The sequence below is a fragment of the Schistocerca serialis genome, chromosome 9 (genome assembly GCF_023864345.2).
Source record: "Schistocerca serialis cubense isolate TAMUIC-IGC-003099 chromosome 9, iqSchSeri2.2, whole genome shotgun sequence".
Taxonomy (NCBI): domain Eukaryota; kingdom Metazoa; phylum Arthropoda; class Insecta; order Orthoptera; family Acrididae; genus Schistocerca; species Schistocerca serialis.
The window spans coordinates 408,979,952-409,003,341 of record NC_064646.1 but is presented as its reverse complement, the minus strand read 5'-3'; the positions used below and the strand labels follow the sequence as shown (position 1 = coordinate 409,003,341).

The 23,390-nt window shown below is 44.0% G+C and overlaps 1 long non-coding RNA gene across 1 annotated transcript in view; it reads left to right on the top strand.

Moving 5' to 3' along the window:
* Positions 1–11,984, top strand: part of LOC126419019 (uncharacterized) — a 531,293-nt gene extending 519,309 nt beyond the window's left edge. Inside the window, exon 3 of the long non-coding RNA XR_007575926.1 lies at positions 11,531–11,984. This is a non-coding gene — a long non-coding RNA (uncharacterized LOC126419019). The remainder of the gene's footprint in view (positions 1–11,530) is intronic.
* Positions 11,985–23,390: the final 11,406 nt, after the last annotated feature.

The window sequence follows — 23,390 nt, the reverse complement described above, 5'->3', positions numbered from 1 at the left end:
GCTGTATAGAAGAGCAACTCGTGTGGAACTTCGTTAGGTACAGTCTCAGTGGGTATGTTCACCTTGTAGAATACACAGACATGTTATTTGTGGATGGTTACTGTAATGGCATTGCCCATGATGCTGTGACAGAAAACCAGTGATGTTTCCCTGATTGACGAACCCTTGTAGCAGGTTATTCTCCAGGGTATTTCAACCATTATGTTGATCTCGAGCAATACCCAGTGTACACATAACATCAGTGCATAATGCCATCCAGTCAGTTGAGGAAAGATTTTACATTCTTGCAATGGTATAACGGAGTCACACTACCAGTATAGGGTGCATTAGCCATCAGCTAGTTTTGAACATCTCTTGTAAGATTGATCAGTCATGTGTCCCACCATTATTCTGTCCACTACAGAGCCTACAAAGCATTTCAGTAAGAAATATTCTCACTTATCTTCATAATCACTCATGGATGAATCTATTTAACTCGCTTCAGTTCTGTAACAATCACAAATAAGACACATGTTCATAAGATTTTTCGATTTATTTTCACACATAGAATCACCTTACAAATTATGTGACATTTCCCCTGAACCACCCTGTGTGTGTCGAATGTGGCACAGTGCTGAGCGCACTGGGCTTGCATTCAGGAGGATGACAGTTTAAATCCATCTCCGGCCAACCAGATTTAAATTTTCTGTGATTACCCTAAATCATCCAGGCAAATGCCAGTATGGCTCCTTTGAAGGGTATGGCCGGTTTCCAGCCACCAGGGTGCATTAGAATGGGGCTCTTATTTGGTCAGCTTTTCGAATCGTGCAGTATCCAGGTTTTCTGGACATTTAGAAGTGACAGTTGCCCAATATTGGAATGTGTGCCAAGGTTCCTGTCAACCACGTTCGATCACAAAAAGTGACAATCACAGTACTATACACCCAGTACATCGTACCCAATTTTCATTTGTGCCTGATATCAAAGAACATGTAATGGACTCCCTGCTATGTTCTGTATCATCCCACACCATTGGTAGGGGACCAGCAGCAGCAGCTGAACTAAGGAATTAGCGTCCCAAGCGTAGAATGCCGTTAGCTTCACAACAAAAACTATTCTGTTTGGAGTAGTGCCATGAGAGCGAAACTCGGACTGCTGATGAATAACGTTGCATTGTGCTCAGCAATGAATCGCAGTTGTTCAGAACCCTGGATGGCCATTGGCCGTGACAATGGCGGAGACTTGGAAGAGACCCCATTCCACAAGTGTTTTGGAGAGGCATGGTGATGCCAATTCTGGTGTCATTGTGATATGAGCCATCAGGTAAGACAGCAGGTCATGTCTTCTAGTGATTGAGGAATTCCTTATGGCACAACAATACAGCATGTATATCCTACATCCTCATGTGTTACCTCTCATGTGACAGTATTATGATTTTTTTATCTGGACAATGCTTATGAACACATGGGATGTGTCTCTCTGAACAGTGTTTTATATTGAAATACTCCAGTGGCAGACAGAATATCCAGATCTCTTCCCAATAGAATTTGTATGCCACCAACTTAGATATCATCTCTCTCCCTGTCCCCTTATGCAGGATGTTAACAACCATTACAATCGGGTGGGCAAGCTTTTCTCAGGAAAGCATACAACCATGTTAAGGTACCCTTTCTAACCGAATCTGTGCATGTGTTCCTGAGTTTGTGGAGGGAGGTGCACTTTCATACTAGTAAGTGGAATCATACTGCCTAGTGCTTTGCACATTTGAGTCTATGTTCAAAGTTGTAGTAAGTAAATAACATCACATATCATTTCAATCTGAACAGTTCGATTTTATCTCCTGTTCATCTTTTGGACGTTTCACTTTTTTTTTCAGGCAGTGTAGAAATATTAAAAGTGCAGTGATAGACTGCCTGCCAACAAAAACTATTCTAATTATTATTTACAGACACACACACACACACACACACACACACACATACACAAGCCTTACAAGCTTTGCAAACCGCTTCTGACCCCGCTGTGTATACTGCTACAGTGCAACACACTTGCTGTGGAGTGCAGCATGCATGATGGGACCTGAAAAACCTTTTCTTGCCCCCAAGCATTTAGGCTGCCCTCTAAAGCAGGTCAGTAAGATAGGCCAATAGTATTCCCACACTCCACCCTGTTGTACAGGACAGCCTATATGGCAGGGGCTGAGAAGCACTTTTTATACATACCTCCATTGCTGTGGGAGCTAGGAGATTACAAACCCCACAATACATACTTGTGAAGTTTGCTGGTTGTGTGCCAAATTTGGTTGAAATGGAAGCAGGGGGTTGGGAGGAGATCCCAGACATGGTTGTGTGTACCTAACAAGAAAAAAAATATCACAAACATGGGCACTAAAATGCATACCTTAAGAAGCACGAGCACTTTTTCATTTTCGTTGCTGCGAAACAATTCTCTTCTACCGCAAGCTCTTTGACATTACGAACGACGTACGCTATGCAGTAAACAGATGAGGACATATTCTTCTGTTATTGTACATCGCTACAGTATGCAGTAAACATCTGTTAAAGTTGTTGCTGTAAACCATATTTACAATTGTCAGTAACGAAATGCATACGTTAGTTCTAATTGGACCAGTATATGTTTAGATAAGTTTGTGAAATGTTTTTACATTTTAGTTTTATCTTTGCACTTACGAGAATAATGGAAGTACACTATTCCACATAGGAAATCGCAAACATCATATTCTATTTAATATGGCATGTGCAGGTCGTACATAATAGCCAGCAGATTTCATCAGAAGCTCTACTTTTTCACAATAACAGAATAAAGTGTTCTGTCTTGTTTACTCATTTTTACTGCGTTTGTTAGGTCGTTAGTAATAGCAGACAGCTTGAAGTAGAAGCGATGTGTTTCACAGTAGTGAAGATGGATTGCAGACACTTGAAGTAGAAGAGATGTGTTTAACTGTAGTGAAGATGGACACGTGCTCATGGGTCTTTAGGTATGCATCTTATGCTGTGTTTAAGACGACCACCTCTCAAGCCATTTTTCATACTTCTTTAGCTGTCGAAAACTTCGCAGGTTCATCGTTTCCCTGATAGGAGTCCATGTTCGTACTGACGCTAGAAACGTTCTGGGATGGTGTTCAATTTTTCATGTCATAGATTATTGTTTCAGACCGTTTGCTTCCTCCAGCTGTTCTCTTTTCGTGGGCTGAAAGAATTCGATTGGCGTAGAAGAGGTCAACAGGCACCCTAGAAAAGCTGGTTGCCCGCCTGGCTGATGCAGCCATTACTAGTGACGTGTCAGACAGTCATTAACACGCAGATGACAGTTGATGATTAATGTAAACCGACGACATTTTCAGCAACTCCTCTGAAAACACATTCTGAACACTGTCTCTGAACATACCTAGCGTCAGTGGTCTAAGAAGTTTGATGGTGAAGAAAGTAAACATGGAAATTGGCACCGTCTCGTTATTGGTATTAGTTCTATAGTGAGTAATGTGGCCTGTTAGCCAAATGTCACTATTTTGCCTGTGTTCAGTCTTGTCTCAAGATGTAACTGATTCGTATTTCTTGTGAGATTGTCCTGCCAACACCATAGACATTTTCATCGTCGTTCCTATAAAGAATGAGCTTTTGCACAAAAAGGAAAGTGTGACAGGTACATCAAAATTCCAAAAGTTGCCTTGGAACAAGGTTTCACGTGAAGTTTCTACACTCGTATGTGACACTTAACACCGAAAGTAACTTTCGCTTGATATGCCACTGCTAAGAAACGTAGCTCGATGAAACTTGTGTCATACATAGAATGAACTGTTACAGTACATTCAAAACGACGGAGCACAGCAATTAGTCGTTCTTTCTTTCATGTTTTATTAAAGAAAATCTATATTTCGGCTAGTAGCTAGCCATCATCAATGAATTATTTCTGAGTTTTAATGCATGTCTCCGTACGTCAGTCCCCTGTTGTTCAGGCTCCTTTCAGAGTCCATTTGAGTTGTGAATGCACTGTGACGGGAGGGGCAGGGGACTGACGTATTAGGACATGTACTGAAAATCAGAAATAATGCATTGATAATGGCTAGATACAAGCCGAAATATAGATCTGCTTTAATAAAACATGAAAGAAAGGACGACTGATTGCTGTGCATCATGATTTTGAAAGTTACATCACAGTCATTGAATGCATTCCACATTCCTGATGGATGGTAACTCGACATTATAGTACAGTACAGAAGATAACGGAAAGAACTGAGCAATGAGACGAACAGAAATGACACTTTTATCGAATGACAATCATTACACTGAAGTCATCACGATTTATAATGATACCCTAGACTTTACAAAAGACGGCAAGTGGTTCTTAGTAGGGTGTGTGACCACAACGGAGAAGAATCCATGCTCTGCAACGTGCTCCCACAAGACTGGTAAGGTGTTCTTGTGGTACGGCGTTCCATTCCTCCCTCAGCGCCCTGGACGGTCGTTGATGTACGTGGGTGTGCTACAGCACGCCTGTTCGATGCGGTCGCACATTGCCATCCGTAAAAAGTAATTCAGGACCGAACGCGACCCCGAAAAGACGTAGGCGGGGAAGAAGTACATTGCCACAATAACATAGACGGGTAACTGCACTATGTTCGAAATTTTGTATTCAACTCGTCCGTGCAACATTATGCCTCCCTACAACATAAATCCTGAACCACCAGAACCATCATATTCGAAGATGTTCCTGGCTGCACTAAGTTCTCCCACATCTCGCCATACGAGGATACCTCCTCAATCACTACTGTGACAGAATCTGCTCTCACCCGAGAAGATAATGATGATGATGACATTCATCATTTGGATTTGCAGCTCCTTGTGTTTACCGTATTTGTAGTTTTGTTGGATGTAAGGTCCACCAGTTATGTAAAACACCTTTTTCCCAAGTTCCCAAACATGTTGCAGCACCACTGTGCCATGATCAATGAGTTTCTGTTTTATTTAATCTCTAATGTGAACATTTTTTACGAAGTTTTTACAAAATTATGTGGATATTTAGTTCAAACAACAATTCGTTTCTTTTTGTTATTACCTTTACACGTGGTGTGCATGATCTTTCAGGACCACGTGTGTATTATTTATTACTGGTAGCTTGACATCTGCAACCAAACTATGTTGATGAGGAATGTTGGAAATTTTGGCATCGCTGCAATGACGAATGACATCTGGAAAATATTCGAGTTCCAAATTGGCCAGGAAGCAACCGATAAAATCTGTTTAGTGATGGAGACATGCCGCAGCAGAGCGGTTTATATTTACCCAGAGATTGACGTTAATATTTTACACTCACTGTCTTTCATGTAGATGCATTAAATACTATATTTTATTGCCTACTGGGTAATACAAGTCTCATTATTATACGTTTTATGTAAACCAAGTCCTGAGGCTACGGAAATACGTGCATATCTAGATGGAACCTACTACTGGCATTAAAGACTTCTGTTGCATTGGTAGCTTCACTGCGCCGAAAGTAACTAAGTTAGATTTAGTTCTACTTAGAATTGTCCGACTGTCTCTTGAGTCAATTCCTTTTGTCATGATTGCATTTTTCTCTGTTTTTAAGAACAATATTAATGCCATTCGCACGTCTTCAGTGCCATGTGCTGATGTCTCCACATTCCCAGAGGCTCCGTTGCCATTGTACACCACTCAGCGGATAGTGGACATTCTTGTTTATTTTTACTCCGTCTGCCTATGATGCATTCTTTGTGATACTCGTCTACGTATCATCGAAAAGAAATGTGCTCCGGTTTATAGGTATCACGGTCGCACCAATGCAAGCTGTGCCATGCGATATACCTCTTCACTTGTTATTCAGGCGCTTTCGGATGCCGTTCAGTAATGATTATAAAAAATACTAGTTCTTCTAAGTCGGCAAAAATTTAAGACTGTATTATGCCACTTGCTACTTTTTAATTAGAAAATCATTACAGAAATTCCATGAGTAAGTTACGTGTAATTGTCATTTGCTGCAGGTGGGAATTATTATTGCGCCTACAAATAATAATGAGACCAAACAATCACTGAGAAAATTAGGATACGTCTGCAGGATAAACGATTAAAATACGGCCACCTAGGACATGCTCAATAATCGCTGATAAAATTGACATATGTAGGCAGGACAAACAAATTTGGGAAAACACCCGACAGCTAGTCTCAATGCACTCAACCCCTCCAAAAGTTACATACAAATACACGTTCCAAAATTCTTATTTACTGAACGTATAGAAACAAAAGAATAACCACTTCAGTGAACCACTGAGAAAGTAAGATTAATGCCATGTGTCTCAGCATTCGTGACTACGCATCCGAAAGCCATAATCTATTCCTAATAAATATGTTCATTAGTGCCTATTTACTTATGTGGCGATAGTTCTGAATAACCAGTGCTTAACGTAAGAGTGAAATCATCCATAGCCGTTGTCACTGAAGCTAAAATATTGTAGGTTATTACGCCGCGTCATGGCTTCCTTCAAATTTTTTCATATGGTATCAACTTTTTGGCCCCTGTCCTGTGATCTTCAGTATTATAGGGTCTCCCTGGTTAACTGAACACTGTCAAAGGTCAGTGACGCGGTCCTTTGAAGAAGAGCTTTTTCCCGAGCTTGTTAGGTAGAAGTTGGATTATAGAGCAAATTTTTTTCTGGCTACTATTGGTGTGCCATCCTCATTGGATATGCAGTGAAAGATGCAGGGAAAGAGAGTAGGAATGTGTACCAAAACTTGGCTGCCGACCTTCAGAGGTGGCTTCCTCGTAGTTGTTTACATTCCTTGCGCACCGTGGCTGCATATTTATCTCCTTGATGGCGCGAAGCCATGAAGCTGGAACTATAGCCGCCATCTCTACTGAAACGACTCTGGTTCTTAGAAACATCAACGCTTCGCTGACTTTCCTTCAGTAAATGTTGCATTCCTTGGCTAGTACTCGTACACATTTGCTACAACAACTTTCACAATTTGTTTTAAACGCATGTGACTTTCGTACGTTTTAACATCTACTTTTACTGTCCTTTCAGTTTTCAATGTGGAGTTGATCACGTGCATCCATTTTGAAAGTTTTTATTGTTCTGTCTGCAAAATGAGGTCTTTTACAATTCTTCCGAAGAAATTGGAATATGACGTTATTACCTCTGGAAACGAAAGGTAGCACAGAATGGAAAGTATTTCCTCGACCTTCCCAGGGTAATTAATACTATTTCGTTTGAAAGTCCTCTACGTAGATAAAGCATTGTAATGTCTTTCTTAAGAAATTCAACTGCTTGCAAGCTTATTTTCAGTGATACGTTGCGTCTGGGCTGGCTGTTTCTGATGAGGTATCTAAATATCTATTTGTGTACACTTTGAGTCCTATTATCACTTTTTCTATAGATCAAGACATTTGGGAACGGTAGACAGATATCATTATCTCTAAGGTTAAGTTGATTTTCGAATGAAAAGCTTCTAAGAAACCGAGGAATCTATGAAGCTTTTCATTACTTTGTGGCTATATAACAAATGTATCATCCAAGCGCGGAGCCAATAAGAAATCTTAATTCGCGTATTATTTTATGTTCGTCGTTCATAATGCTCCATAATGATGGAGATGACGCTAGCCGACACAATTGTTTGAATAACGAAGTACGAGGTGCTGACTATTGCAAAACTTATTGTTACAGCGACGAGTTGGTTTGGTTATTGTTTGGGCCTCTGTGTCATGCATACACTGGATCTTTGATCTTACGGAATCGCACAGTGATTTTATAGTCAGTCCAACAGTGATCAGATAGCGTCATTAACTCAGAAATGAGATTTGGAAACCACGCTTTAACGCACTGACTAACTTAAGGTAATCTCAACGCTAACAGTAGGATCTATGTTCGTCATACGAACGATAACAGTAACTTGTTCGAAGAATCTATATCTTTGTTGTATTGTATTGTATTGTATGTTAACCGGTGGCCTAGAAACGACGGAGAAGGTCTGTCCTCGCCGTAGCCGCAGTGGTCCACAACCCCACGACGACTACCGCAGTCCACTTCACCCCACCGCCGCCCCACACCTAACCACTCTTCCAGGGTTACTGTGCGGTTCAGCCCCCGGTGAACCCCCCCCCCCCCCACCACCACCACCACCACCCTCCCCAGGGAACGTCTCACACCAGACGAGTGTATCCCCTATGTTTGTGTGGTAGTGTAATGGTGGTGTACGCGTACGTGGAGAACTTGTTTGCGCAGCAATCGCCGATATAGTGTAGCTGAGGCAGAATAAGGGGAACCAGCGCGCATTCGTCGAGGCAGAGGATAACCACCTACAAACCATCCGCAGACTGGCCGGCTCACCGGATCTCGACACGAGTCCGCCGGACGGATTCGTGCCGGGGACCAGGCTCTCCTTCCCAATCCAGAAAGCCGTGCGTTAGACAGCACACCTAACGGGGTGGGTTATCACTTGGTTATTTTTGTTTCATTTAATTATACTGAAGACATCGCATTTTATTATGGTCGCCTATACATTACAGAATATGGGTAAAGGTTCTTAATGTAGTGTGTGTTCATCACGGAGGGTAATGCATGCTCTGCAACGTGGTGCTATACCGATAACAAGATTTGTACGCAGTTATAGTGGTAGGGCATTCCATTCCTCGACCAGAGCGGTAAACAACTTCTGCACGGTCATCGGTGCATGTGGAGATGCTCCACCACATCTCACAAACGCATTCGACATGTGCTAAATGGGATTTCAAACAGGGGAAGCAGGAGACCAGTCCATCCTCTCGTCGTAAGGGCTACTCCTGCGCTGATTCACAAGGTCGGGCATTGTCATTCCTGAAAACGAAAACAAGGCCAAAAGCGCGCTTGAAAAGACGAACACCAGAAAGGAGTACAGTGTCACAGTAGCCATGACCTGTGGGCTTACAGTGTTCAGAGGTCTGGAGAGTAGAACGTCCATTCAACGTCATATCTCCCCACACCATAGCACCTGGACCACCAAAACGATCAATTTTCACAATCTTCTTGGTCGCATTACGTGTTCCCACATCTCGCCACATGTGGTTACGTCCATAATCACTACGCAGATTGAACACGTGACCCTAGTGTTCGCTGATCCAGTTCTTACTTAAATCTGTGGACACAGAACACCCACCCATCCAAGTTATTTCGACACTACTCCTTATTATGTTATTGTACAGCGTCAGTGATAAGAGTTCACGTTATGCAATGCGTCGATCATTGAATATTACGAAATTTTATTCGTAAAATGCGAGTACAATTTTTTTTAGTTCTCATATCAGTGACGTATGAAAATTTGTCCCAGAACGGGACTTGCACTCAGTTTTCTCGCTTAACCTGAGGAGTTACCTTAACGACTTCGGCTATCCGACTACGCCTCGACGACCGAGCCAAATCTCAACACGCCCCACTTGCCCCCGTTTCCTAATGCTCGCGCACACATTTCGTGATTCCCTCCAAAGAGGAACATCCGATGTGATCGTCGTTTTAACCGGTTGAGGTGTGTAAAATTTATGTTGTTGTACAGTGTCTGAGTTGACAATTCACCTCATACAATGTTCTTGCAGACGTGCCTGCATATCTGAAAGCACAGATACTGCGTGACGATCAGGAGCTGCTCATTAAACATTACAAAATTTAATTCGCAAGTTGTTAATCTGATTTGTAAGCTTGCTCATACTGAGTAAATATTCAGCTTGAAGGAAGCCAACTTCGTAGACAACATTGCATTTATAAAGCCTTTATTTACGATGACCGGTTTCGGTAAACAACCGTCATGTGATCTGTGAACCGTGTAGATAAAGAGTATATATGTTACATTATGAGAAAATGCATACAATCTCATGAATTCAATACGTAGTGTGATGTATTATACCTACGTCGTTAAGGATTAAAACAAGTATCTAACTAGAGCTATAAATTTATTTCATATCTCATTTAGCTGGACAGCAGACGTTAGAAGCAGTGGGATGTCAGAGTACTTGCAGTATGTACAGTATGTACTTACAATACTTAAAATATGTAGATCCAAGCGTATTCGTCCCATATTACAAGTCACACGTTACATACCTGGTACAGGATCACCGCTGAAAGTATGGTTCAAATGGCTTTGAGCACTATGGGACTTAACTTCTGAGTCATCAATCCCCTAGAACTTAGAACTACTTAAACCTAAATAACCTAAGGACATCACACACATCTATGCCCGAGACAGGATTCGAACCTGCGACCGTAGCGGTCGCGTGGTTCCAGACTGTAGCGCCTAGAACCGCTCGGCCACTACGTCCGGCGCTGAAAGTATTAGAGAACATGTTTACATTTACCGCTGCTAGAGGCCGCATGTTTATTCACGTCATTGTCAATTGCAAATATAAATATGTCTTTCAATAAAAATATGAGAATGATATACATCTTCAAAATTTTTGTTGCAGATAGAAGCTTAAGCATTTTATCGAACATTATGGAACAGCAAGAGCTTACGAAACCTTACAGAGGTAAAACAAGAAGTCGAAAAAGACAATCAGTAGATGTGAAGTACGCGTACAGTCAAAACAAAAAAAATGAAAATAAAAAAGTGTAACTTACTCTGTAAAATAAAATATTGCAGGAGCGAAACCTATCAGACAAGTGTCACAAAATATTGGATAAATTTACTACAAATTCAATACAGAGAACTATATCATTTATATTGACTACATATTACCAGACAGAAAAGTCGTTCAGAGATGCATTATCGACGTAATTCCTCCTAGATATAAGGACACAAAAATATAATAAAGAAACAACGTTAGAATTAAGTACGATTTGATATAATAATGATCGAAAATACAATGACATAAGTACACTATAATAATTGTAAGAGCACGCAGGATTAGCCGAGCGGTCTAGGGCGCTGCAGCCATGGACTGTGCGGCTGGTCGCGGCGGAGGTTGGAGTCCTTCCTCGGGCATGGGTGTGTGTGTTTGTCCTTGGGATAATTTACGTTAACTAGTGCGTAAGCTTAGGGACTGATGACCTTAGCAGTTAAGTCCCATAAGATTTCACACGCATTTGAACATTTTTTGAATAATTATAAATATCTCAATAGGGAGAGTAGAAAATAACCATTCCGGAGAAACGAGCTCGTTGTGAATCAGTGCAATAAATCACGAGTTAAATAAAGCAATTTGCTGCTCACCTTGTACCAGCCGAGAGAAAGTGTCATCTTTTCTCCTTTTGTACGCTGTCGGCCCAGCAGATAATTTGCTAAAATATTTTTAAGTGATGGCGTTACGTATGTTACGGTCACGGAAAATATAAAAATGTTGCCAACCAATTTCTCATACGGCAAACTTATATTTCTCGGCATTTTCGTTACTAGCGTTAAGTCTAAAGCAAAATACTCACTTGTGGACTGACGTCGGTTTGTGAAAACTCAGTTTCGCTGTTTGGCACCGTTTAGGAAATATTTGGAGTGCCGTGTATATTAACTGTGCCGACAGCTGCTGACGGTTTTCTTCTTCCATTTCCATGTTGCAGCAGCGGGGAGAGATTGGAGAGACGGGCCGGAGCCGCGCTTAACTGGCGCTGTTTCATCGGCGGCTGGAAGGTATCGACAGGCGCCACTCGAGGCCGACAGCTGGAAGCGAGTGTCCAGAGAGAGGGAGAGAGGGGTGGTGGAGATAAGGGCGGCCCGGAAAGAATACCGAGGGCATCAACAGCGTGTGGCGGCCAGCATGCTGGCCAGAGGCGACGCGACGCCGGTGTCAGCCGCGGTGCGTGAGTGCGTGAGGCGCGCGCGGCCGGTGCGTGAGCGGGCCACCTGCTGAGCGGCGAGGCGCGACACGCGGCCCGGCCAGACATGGACGCCAGCGCCAGCGCCGGCGGCAATGCGACCGCCCCCAGCCTGTTGCCCGCCGACGGCGCTGACAACCTCACGGCGGACGCCGGCGCCGCCAACGACACCCAGGAGGTCATCAACTCCTTCTACTTCTACGAGGTGAGTAAACACGCACCATCGATCGTGCGCATTTTTCCTGACGTCCGCTCTTCAGAATTATTAACGCAACAACCTGGCGGCATATTTTTGCCCCGCCCGAAGTTGGCCGGCGGCGGTGCTGGTGGGGAGTATATACGGGGGTGACAAAACTCGTGGGATGGCGATACGCACACACAGGGTGTTACAAAAAGGTACGGCCAAACTTTCAGGAAACATTCCTCACACACAAATAAAGAAAAGATGTTATGTGGACATGTGTCCGGGAACGCTTAATTTCCATGTTAGAGCTCATTTTAGTTTCGTCCACCTACGCTCAATCGAGCATGTTATCATGATTTCATACGGGATACTCTACCTGTGCTGCTAGAACATGGGTCTTTACAACGTGTGGACCGAGCGAGGTGGCGCAGTGGTTAGACAATGGACTCGCATTCTGGAGGACGACGATTCAATCCCGCGTCCGGCCATCCTGATTTAGGTTTTCCGTGATTTCCCTAAATCGCTCCAGGCAAATGCCGGGATGGTTCCTTTCAAAGAGCACGGCCGACTTCCTTTCCTGTCCTTCCCTAAACCGATGAGACCGATGACCTCGCTGTCTGGTCTCCTTCCCCAAACCAACCAACCAACCAACCAACAACGTGTGGTTCATGCGCGATGGAGCTCCTGTTCATTTCAGTCGAAGTGGTCGTACGCTTCTCAACAACTGGTTCGGTGAAAGATGGATTGGTAGAGGCGGACCAATTCCATGGCCTCCACGCTCTCCTGACCTCAACCCTCTTGACTTTCATTTATGGGGGCATTTGAAAGCTCTTGTCTACGCAACCGCGGTAAGAAATGTAGAGACTCTACGTGCTCGTATTGTGAACGGCTGTGATACAATACGCCATTCTCCAGGGCTGCATCAGCGCATCAGGGATTGCATGCGACGGAGAGCGGATGCATGTATCCTCGCTAACGGAGGATATTTTGAACATTTCCTGTAACGAAGTGTTTGAAGTCACGCTGGTACGTTCTGTTGCTGTGTGTTTCCATTCCATGATTAGTGTGATTTGAAGAGAAGTAATAAAATGAGCTCTAACATGGAAAGTAAGCGTTTCCGGACACATGTCCACATAACATATTTTCTTTCTTTGTGTGTGAGGAATGTTTCCTGAAAGTTTGGCCCTACCTTTTTGTAACACCTTGTATACATACGGCGGAAGTTTCGCGTACACAAGGTATAAAAGAGCAGTGCACTGGCGGAGCTGTCATTTTTACTCAGGTTTCCGATGTGGTTATAGCCACATGACGGAAATTAACAGACACTGAACGCGGAATGGCAGTTGTACTTAGACCCAGGGATATCCTACATCTAAAATTCGGAATTCAATATTCCGAGATCCACAGTATCAACAGTGTGTCGAGAACAGCAAATTTCCGGAATTACCCCTCACTACAGTCAACGCAGCTGCCGACGGCCGTCACTTAACTACCAAGATCAGCGGAATTGCGTGTAGTTGTCAGTGCTAACAGACAAGCGACACTGCGCGACATATAAATGCGGGATGTACGACGAACGTATCCCTTAAGACAGTGCGGCGAAATATGGCGGTAATGGGCTACGGCAGCAGACGATCGACGCGACTGCCTTTGCTAACACCACCTCCAGCGCCTCTCCTGCGTTCGTGACCATATCGGTTGGACCATAGACGACTGGAAAACTGTTGCCTCGTCAAACCAGTCGTGATTTCATTTCGTAAGACCTGCTGACGGAGTTCGGGTGTGGCGCAGACCCCACGAAGACATTGGCACGAGTTATCAAGATGGCACTGTGCAACCAGTGGTGGCTCCGTAATGGTGAAGGCTGTATTTGACATGGATTGGACTGGTCCTCTGGTCCAGCTCAACCGAAGAATGATTGCCTACCGAAGTCACGGGGTCCAAACGATGCATATCGAACGTGCGTTTGTAAATCGATCATGCGACTCTGGTGGCCGGCGTTATGAGTATGTTTACGGTGGTCGCTACAGTAACGACAAAAGAAGAGCGTTACAAAAATACTTGTAATTACAAACGAGACGACTTACCTTACTCGTCGTCGGTGTTGTCGTCATGTGAAAGTCCATGTTATGTGTACGCTACAGAAACAGTTCTCTTTCTGCCATAGCCTGGATAAATTCTGCCACTATCACGCAAAATATAGTTAGAGTGTCACTTGCATTAACTTTTTCCTGCAAACACAACTTGTGGAAATAGAGGTACTGAAACAAGTATAGTTCGTCTCTTTGTCCTGTACGTCCTTCCTTTTTAATGGAAAGCTTCACATATTTCCATAGTCGCTCGATGTTCTGCGTGTGGCCGGCCGCAGTGGCCGTGCGGTTCTAGGCACTGCAGTCCGGAACCGCGGGACTGCTACGGTCGCAGGTTCGAATCCTGCCTCGGGCATGGATGTGTGTGATGTCCTTAGGTTAGTTAGGTTTAAGTAGTTCTAAGTTCTAGGGGACTGATGAACTAAGATGTTAAGTCCCATAGTGCTCAGAGCCATTTTTTTTTTTTTTTTTTTTTTTGTTCTGCGTGTGCACGCTGGGGTTATCCGAAGAAACGAACTCTATAGAGTGGTTGATGAACTCGTGGTCGAATCCTTCTGCTTTGAGTGTCTTGCAGGACTGAAACCTGTCTGTATGACTTTAGTACCAGGCAGTATGAAGTGTTTTGTCAGACGCACTAAAGTGACATTGTCTGTAGACAGTATGTGGCAACGAAACACTTACGGGGCTCTCGTTCTACCGAATACCGAAATATGATCGATTTCACTCTTTGAAGGTCATCATCTCTGCTTCTTCCTTCTTGCTATTTGAGATTCGTCCACTTCAACAACTTTACTCCGTCCACCGATAGGTACACTGTCGCTCGTCACTACCACATAACACACTTCTCTGCAAAACTCGAAATATCCGCACATGGTAGTAGCAGATCAGTCAGTTTCCGATGGTGTTACTTGCAAGGTGCACTCTCGAATCCAGCAAGATAGAAGAATTACGTTGGTCTGGATGGATAATTTGGAAGAGTTAAATCATGTATTGTTCCTGATACTCATTCGTTTTCCGCAATGAAATTGTAACGATATTTAGGCATCGAAACTCTTTTTTCAAAGTTTAAGACACTTCGCACCACCAAAGTCTAAGCGGTCCCTCCTTTCCTCTTCCGGTAGTACTCCATATTTGCGACAAAAAGTGAAACAATTTTCTACGCTGGATAAGCATCGAATTAGTTTTTGCAGTGTGAGAGAATCTGCCGAAGAAACGTCAACAACACCAGACATCCCACTCACTACCGACATAAATCGTCTGGGTTTCCCTAGCGACTCAAAAATAATTCGGGGAGGTATGTAACTTAGAGCAACTAAGGGAACGACGGAAATCGTATAAAAATGACGATCCCAAATAACTGATCATAACGCCCGCCACCAGTCGCATAATCGATTTACAATCGCACGTTCGATATGCATCGTCGGACCCCGCGACTTCGATAGGCAATCATGCTTGGAAATTACCGAGTTCGGGTGTGGCGTAGACCCCACGAAGACATTGGCACGAGTTATCAAGAAGGCATGTTCAAACCAGTGGTGGCTCCGTAATGGTGTAGGCTGTATTTGACATGGATTGCACTGGTCCTCTGATCCAGTTAAACGGATAGTTAAATGAAAATGGTTATGTTCGGTTACTTGGAGACCATTTGCAGCTATTCATAGACTTCATGTTTCCAAACAACGACGTCACGTCACCAGGCCGTAATTGTTCGCGAATGGTTTGAAGAACATTCTGGACAGTTCGAGCGAATGATTTGTCCACAAAGATCGCCCGACATGAGTCCCTCAACAAGCAACATCGGCAACACTTTCGCAATTATGGGTAGCTATAGAGAGAGCGTTGCTCAATATTTCTGTTGGGGACTTTCAACGACTCGTAGAGCCCATGCCACGCCGAGCTGCACTGCGTCGAGAAAAAGGAGGCTTGACATGATATTAGGACATATCCGACGACTTTCTTCGCCTTAGTAGTTTTCCCCTCCACTGCGAGGCCTTTGTTTATATACATTGCTGGCCACCGTAAACGCAACACCAAGCAAGACAAGAGGCAGCACAACAAAATTTATTTTGTAGATAACATGTTGACCAAGTATCAAATGATTACGTTTACAGACGTCTGTGACATGTGGTTCCTGCCAGAATTAGTAGCCAGAGTAGCCGCCATTGTTGGAGATCACCGCTGCCACACGGCATTGAGTCAAAGAGACGTTGGATGTGTTCCTGAGGTACAGCAGCCCAAGCAGCTTCCACACGTTGCCAAAGATCATCTGGTGTGGCAGCTGGGGATGTAATCTGGGTCACTCGTTGAGCAACCATGGACCACATGTTTTCTATCGGCGAAGGATCCGGAGAGCGAGCCGGCCAGGGAAGCAATTCAATCTGGTTATTGACGAAGAACCTTTGGACAATGCGTGCCACGTGTGGTCGCGCATTATCCTGTTGAAATATGACTGTGACCGAGCCCTGAAGGTAAGGAAGGACAACTGGCTCCAGCACCTCGGATATGCAGCCCCGGCTATTTAAAGTACCGGCAATGCGTACTAGAGGCGTGCGAGAGTAATACCCAATACCGCCCCATACCATAATACCCGGTGCAAGACCAGTGTGGCGGTGCATAATGCAGCTGTCCAGCATCCTCTCTCCACGGTGTCTCCACACTCGGATCCGATCATCGTGGTGCTGCAGACAGAAGCGTGCCTCGTCAGTAAAGACAACGTCATTCCATTATGCCGTCCACATCCGTCTGTCGTCACACCATTGGCGACGGAGACGTCTGTGGTTCTGCGTCAATGGTAGACGAAGCAATGAACGTCTTGCGGACAGACCACTCTGCTGTAAACGGCGTCGAATGGTACGCGCAGACACTGGATGATGCGTTACAGACGCAATGTGCTGTGCTATGGTTCGGGATGTCACTGAGCGATCCGTCACCGCCATGCGCACAATTTGCCTATCAGCACGTGCAGTGGTGCACCGAGGTGAGTGCGATCGACCACGTCGGTCCGTCGTATCCTCCTGCATCCAACGGTCACATATCCGCATTACAGTTGTTTGGTTTCGTCCAACACGACTAGCGATTTCTCTGTATGATAATCCACAACCTCGGTAAGCCACTATCCTTCCTCTGTCGAACTCGGATACTTGATCAAAAGATGTTCGCTGTTGTCTACGAGGCATAACTGATCGTCTTGTGAAACAACCACAAGGTAAACACACGTGCCGAACGTACACTCGTCGAAATCGCCAAGCCTTAAATGGCGCTATGAGGTGGCGCCACAGGCGCGCGTGATGTGCGTCTGCGCTGAAATTCTAATCAGTTGCATATCTCATCGCTGCAAACTCATGGTGTAAATTTCACTCGATTCGGATGCTTCCTTCAGGGTGTTGCATTTACGGTGTCCAGCAGTGTAGAATTGTTGCGCAGGTAGCACACGTTTGTCAAGCGACGGAATACTGTGTGTTGAGTGAAAGTGTTTCAAGTGAAGTGGCGAAATAAAAGTATTCTGTTCGCCTAAGAGTATTCCTTTATGATTCATATGAACATAGATAATCAGCGCGTGCCGTAAGAAGATTATTTCAAGAGTAATTCCTGATGTTCAAAATCATAGTCGTAGAACGATTCATCTGTTGATAAATAAACATCTTGAAACGGGAAGCGCTCTTCACAGGAAACAAAGACACTCACATACAGGACTTGCTGAAGGAACTCTCAATAACATTGGATATGCCCTGGAAAGGTCTCCAAGAAAATCAGTTCGACAACTTTCTCAGGGAGTGGCAATTTCCTAATGCTTTTTTCAAACGGCTGAAACGTTGCTGAAGTTACAACCGTATAAAATAACTGCAGTGCGAAAGCCTAAACATGATGTCACTGCAAAAAGTTTGCGGTTTTGTGAATGGATTTTGAATAGGGAACATGACCGAGAAATTGACCCTCACTTAACTTTCTTATCGAGCTAATCGCGGCTCCACCTCAATGGCTACCTCAGTTCAGAAAATAACCGTAACAGATGTTCTGAAGAACCTAACGTAATACACGAGGCTCCCCCGCACGAAAAAAAAAACAATTAACATCAAGAGATACGTGAAAAACATTTTGCTGCCTTTCTTTGGCCATTTAAATGAGAGAACGTGATTTCGCCAACTTTCAGCAGGACATAGTGACGGCACATAAAGCCAACTTCTCATTACAGGAAACTCATGACATGTTTCAAGATGGCTATCACAAACAAAATGCGGGCTTCTCGGTCATCGGAATTAACCCCCTGCGACTTATATCTCTGGGAGGCATTAAAAAAACATTCATCAAGAAACTGCTGCCATTTCTCAGAGGGAACTGCAGAGTATAATGAGCATTTTCCTAAACAGGTGTGGGAAATGCTTGAACAACGGAAGGAGGAAGTACCAGTGCCTGCTTGATTAATATTCGTGAGTATTTTACTTTTATTTTTAAGTGTTTTCGTTACGTATGCTAGAAATAACTTACGCAGCAAACCGTTCTCTACTTAAGGCAGAGCTCCCGTCACCCGCTCCGCGGGCACAGCAGCCAGAGTCGCAGGCCGCGAACGCGCTGTCGTTAACGACTGATCAACCTGCATAAGAAGATGTAAAATATTTGAAAACAGACACCCGCTGCGAGTTACAGGTTACCTACCTAACGGCTTCCAGGAGCAACAAAGATATGAATTCAGTATTTCACGTAATTATGAAAATTTTCAGTGGCACACTAATATCAGCCCAACCCCATCGATTGTCTGTCCAAATTGAGCCACATTCTGCCCCCTCTACTTCGTCGGCAAAAAGCAGCTCTTCTCCGTAACTTTAAACGCATACAATGCAACCCGAATCTCCCTACCCATCAGATATACGGTTATCTTAGGAAGAAGCCGGCATCGATCAGGAAAGCCGCCTATGAAAACAACCATAGATCTGCGCACGTATCAGATCGACTTAACATACTCATGAGAACGAGACTGAACAGAGGTTTGACCTTCACATCACCAGGAATTCCTCTCACATAAGAAAGAAACCGCCTACCTATGACTGAGCGAGCAGAACGTGTACAAAGATCAACTGAATACGCACCAACCATGGCAGAAGCGCAGGGTCTCTTCATAGACTCTTTTCACAGATGGGGTAAGACTCCTCCTCCAAAATGAGATTGTGGAACACTCAGGAAAACCGTTCGTCACATTGTTACAGAATGTCCCAACAGGACACATCATAGAATGTTCGACGATTTCCTAATGGCAACGAACGAGTCAATTGATTACATTAAGAATTTAAATGTCTGTTTCTAAATTGCATGTGTGACTTTGTGTGTGTGTGTGTGTGTGTGTTCGTGATTGTCAGGATAAAGCTAGTATGTAAGACACTTTTTGGAAAATTCAACGGAGAAGTCGGAAATTAACATCAATAGCCGCATGTACGAAACGCAGTCAATTAAGAAAGGTTTGACAGATTTGGTTGATTTATTGTCTTTGTGTTCGTAAATGTCAGGAGAGAGTTTGTACGAAAGATAATGTAAACTCGGAAATTAAAGTCAGTTGTGAAAGATCGTTACTTGGAGAATCGTTGATACCAAAAATCCCGAAAAGTTCTACACCGATTTACTACAGACTTTTACTCGACACTCTAACAACCCTTCGACGGACATAGGCTACATATTTTTGTAAATATATATGAACATTCATCAAACCAGTCTCAGGACTGAAGACCACAACAACATATGAACATTCGGACGGACATAGGCTATACATTTTTGTAATATATGAGGCCTACATATATAAATATATGTCTAATTATAAAGGGGAAACTTTGTTACCAAAAATCTCTAAAAGACCTTGACGTACTTACTTCAAACTTTTACGCGGTACTCTACTGAACATTCAGACGGAAGTGGATGTAGAGAAGTGAGAGGAGGAGATGGGGCGAGGAGGACATGCATGGAGGGCGATGGGAGCCGAGAAGATCAGCAGAGAAGTGGACAAGGAATTTAGGACGCACGTACAATTCCCATACATATTTAGCAATTGCGAAGAATTGTTTGGTTCGCTAGTAAATAATAAATTGACTGAATATAGAAGTTTAAAATGCTGTCGTAAAACACTCATTAAGGGATATAATTTCGTGTAAAGTTGTAACACACCAAGTCAAGAATTAAAATCTGACAGGGGCACCATCAGAAGTATTAATCTTGGATTCTGATGAGTCTCAGGCACGCCGTGTACGGGCCTGTCCTGAGGACCTGGTTAGCGTTTTTCAAGCGTCGGCCCCTACTTGCAAAGAAAATCGATGTCGAAGTTTTATGTGTATCTGCTATACCCGTAACGTTTGTAATGTTTCGACCGAGCAACCGCAGCGCAGCGGCTTCGCTCACCACTACCACACTTGTAGTATGGATTTACCCCCCCCCCCCCCTTGATGGCTACTTCTTTTGCAGCACCTCAAAATTTTCACCAAAAAATTCGAAAAGATCCCGACTTATGAAATTCTAACAGAGATATCGTTTCGAAGAAAAGTTCCATAAAAATACATTCTTCAAATCTGCATCAAATTATTGCACCTGTGTTCATGGAAGTGATCAAAATCGTGTAGTTCGCATCGTCGGTGATTGAGAAAAGAACAGTCTTTTTTAATTTAAACGAACTGTGTTTTCTGTTATCGCTTCCGAAAAACCTGTGTGCTGCAAGACAGCAGTTTTTATGAAATGTGTGTCGTGCTCCACGTATCTGTGTTTTGGTAGCTCCTGCGACCAATACCATCCGGAATTCGGTACTAACACTGCAAGAAATAGCCATTAAGACGAATCTGTAATCTATTGTCAAACAAACAGAATATACATTTGTAGAAAGTTTGTTCTAAATTATTAATGAAATTACTACTGATAAAATGAGCATTATTCAATAGTTTTGCTTGAAGTATACTATTTAATGGTATTCTGTATGATACAAGTAAAAAAAGACAAAAGATAGACGAACAGCGTTTGGAACCGTACCATCAACCACGACCATAGTAGCTCTGAGTCTTAGCCCCAGCACTATTCTCTCTCTCCCGCCCGTTATGGGTATGGGAGGAACGTATAAAATTTCAACTTCGATTTTCTCGCATACTAGGGACCGTCGCATGAAAAGACGCCAGCCAGATACTCCAGACAGGTCCCTCTACAACGTATTTACAGGATGACAGGTATTGAACTACATTAAATAAAACTCTCGTAACTTCTGAAAGGTTTGCGTTAGGGCATTCAAACCGCACGGTTGGCCACTAGGCATGATGCGAAATCGTATGCGGTTGCATGGTTTGGTATAGCGACGAAGCCCACTTTCATTTGTATAGATTCTTCAATAAGCAAAATTAACGGGTTTGGGGGACTGAAAAGCCGTATTTCGCGATTGAGAAGTCTCTTCACCCTCACCAGGTCACTGTGTGGTGTACAAAGTCCAGTCACGGAATAATCAAATGGTTCAAATGGCTCTGAGCACTATGGGACTCAACATCTGAGGTCATCAGTCCCCTAGAACTTAGAACTACTTAAACCTAACTAACCTAAGGACATCACACACATCCATGCCCGAGGCAGGATTCGAACCTGCGACCGTAGCGGTCAACCGAGCGAGGTGGCGCAGTGGTTAGCACACTGGACTCGCATTCGGGAGGACGACGGTTCAATCCCGTCTCCGGCCATCCTGATTTAGGTTTTCCGTGATTTCCCTAAATCGTTTCAGGCGAATGCCGAGATGGTTCCTTTGAAAGGGCACGGCCGATTTCCTTCCCAATCCTTCCCCAACCCGAGCTTGCGCTCCGTCTCTAATGACCTCGTTGTCGACGGGACGTTAAACACTAACCACCACCACCGTAGCGGTCACGCGGTTCCACACTGAAGCGCTTAGAACCGCACGGCCACACCGGCCGGCACGGAATAATCGGTGCGATATTCCTTGATGGCACGGTGATTACGGTACGTAAAGGTTTTGGAAGATGATTTAACCTCATTATCCAAAGTGAACCTGATTTCGATAAGATGCGGTTCATGCAAGACGGAGCTCGACCCCATCGAATCAGGAGAATGTTTGATGTCCTGGAGGAGCGCTCTGGAGACCGCATTCTGCCTCTGGAGATGCCCAGAGACCACTGGCATAGACCACGATTAGCCGCCATATTCTCCACATCTGAACACATGTAACTACTTGTTGTGGGGTTATATTAAAGACAAGGTGTACAGCAACAACCCCAAAACCATTTCTGAGACGAAAACAGCTCTTCAGAAGGTCGTCGACAGCATTGATGTTCCGACACTTCAGACGGTCATGCAGAATTTCGCTATTCGTCTTCTACTACTTGTTGTGGGGTTATATTAAAGACAAGGTGAACAGCAAGAAACCCAAAACCGTTTCTGAGACGAAAACAGCCCTTCAGGAGGTCATCGACAGCATCGATGTTCCGACACTTCGGCGGCTCATGCAGAATTTCGCTATCCGTCTGCGCCACTTCATCGTCAATGATGGCAGGCGTATCGAACATGTCATTACCTAAATCCGAATATCTGTAGTGACGTTTACATGTTGAATAAAGTGCGTGCTTGCCGTAGTCTGTAACTAATTTACGTTTTTTTGTTTTTCGTATACATCAATAATTGCCACGCTGTAACACTCATCACAACCAGTGATTAACAGGTCTCATGGTTCCCTCGTGAGGCTGCACAACTCATGGCGCACAAACTGCATTCATGCATTGCTTGACAATGAGTACTCTCGACGACTACCAGCATACCATTCGAAAACTACACTTTTGCTGTACTTGCAGAAAACCTTCACATCTAGCATGAGGTTTTAATTTATTACTTCTGGACTATCATAAGGTGCACTCAAAAAGAAACGAGCCAAAAACTATACAATAAAAACCGCTGAAGGGATCGTAATGCCATTGCTACGAAAGCAGTCCCCATAAAAGCGCTGAGACCCCAAACTTACCGTTCGATCGTCACGGGCGCACACTCACGACAAATCGAACGTATACAAGCGTCGAACGTCCAGTGACTCAGTGGTGCAGGTAATAGAAAAAGTGATGCTTCAAAAAAAGAGCAAGGAAGTGCCGTGTGTTTACTTACAGCGGAATCAGTGCGGATGACGGAAATTTACCAGACAAGATACAGTTGAATGAATAGAACTGCGTGTCCGTCGTAAGGGTCAAGCGCCTGATGCCGTGGGACGCTCTGGAACGCCACACCGAGTTACCGATACGATTGCCCAGAGGGTTGATGCGCTCATTATTAAAGACTGATGACCTTCAGTGGCAGCGATTGCCCCAGAGTTGGGCCTGAGCGTCGAAAT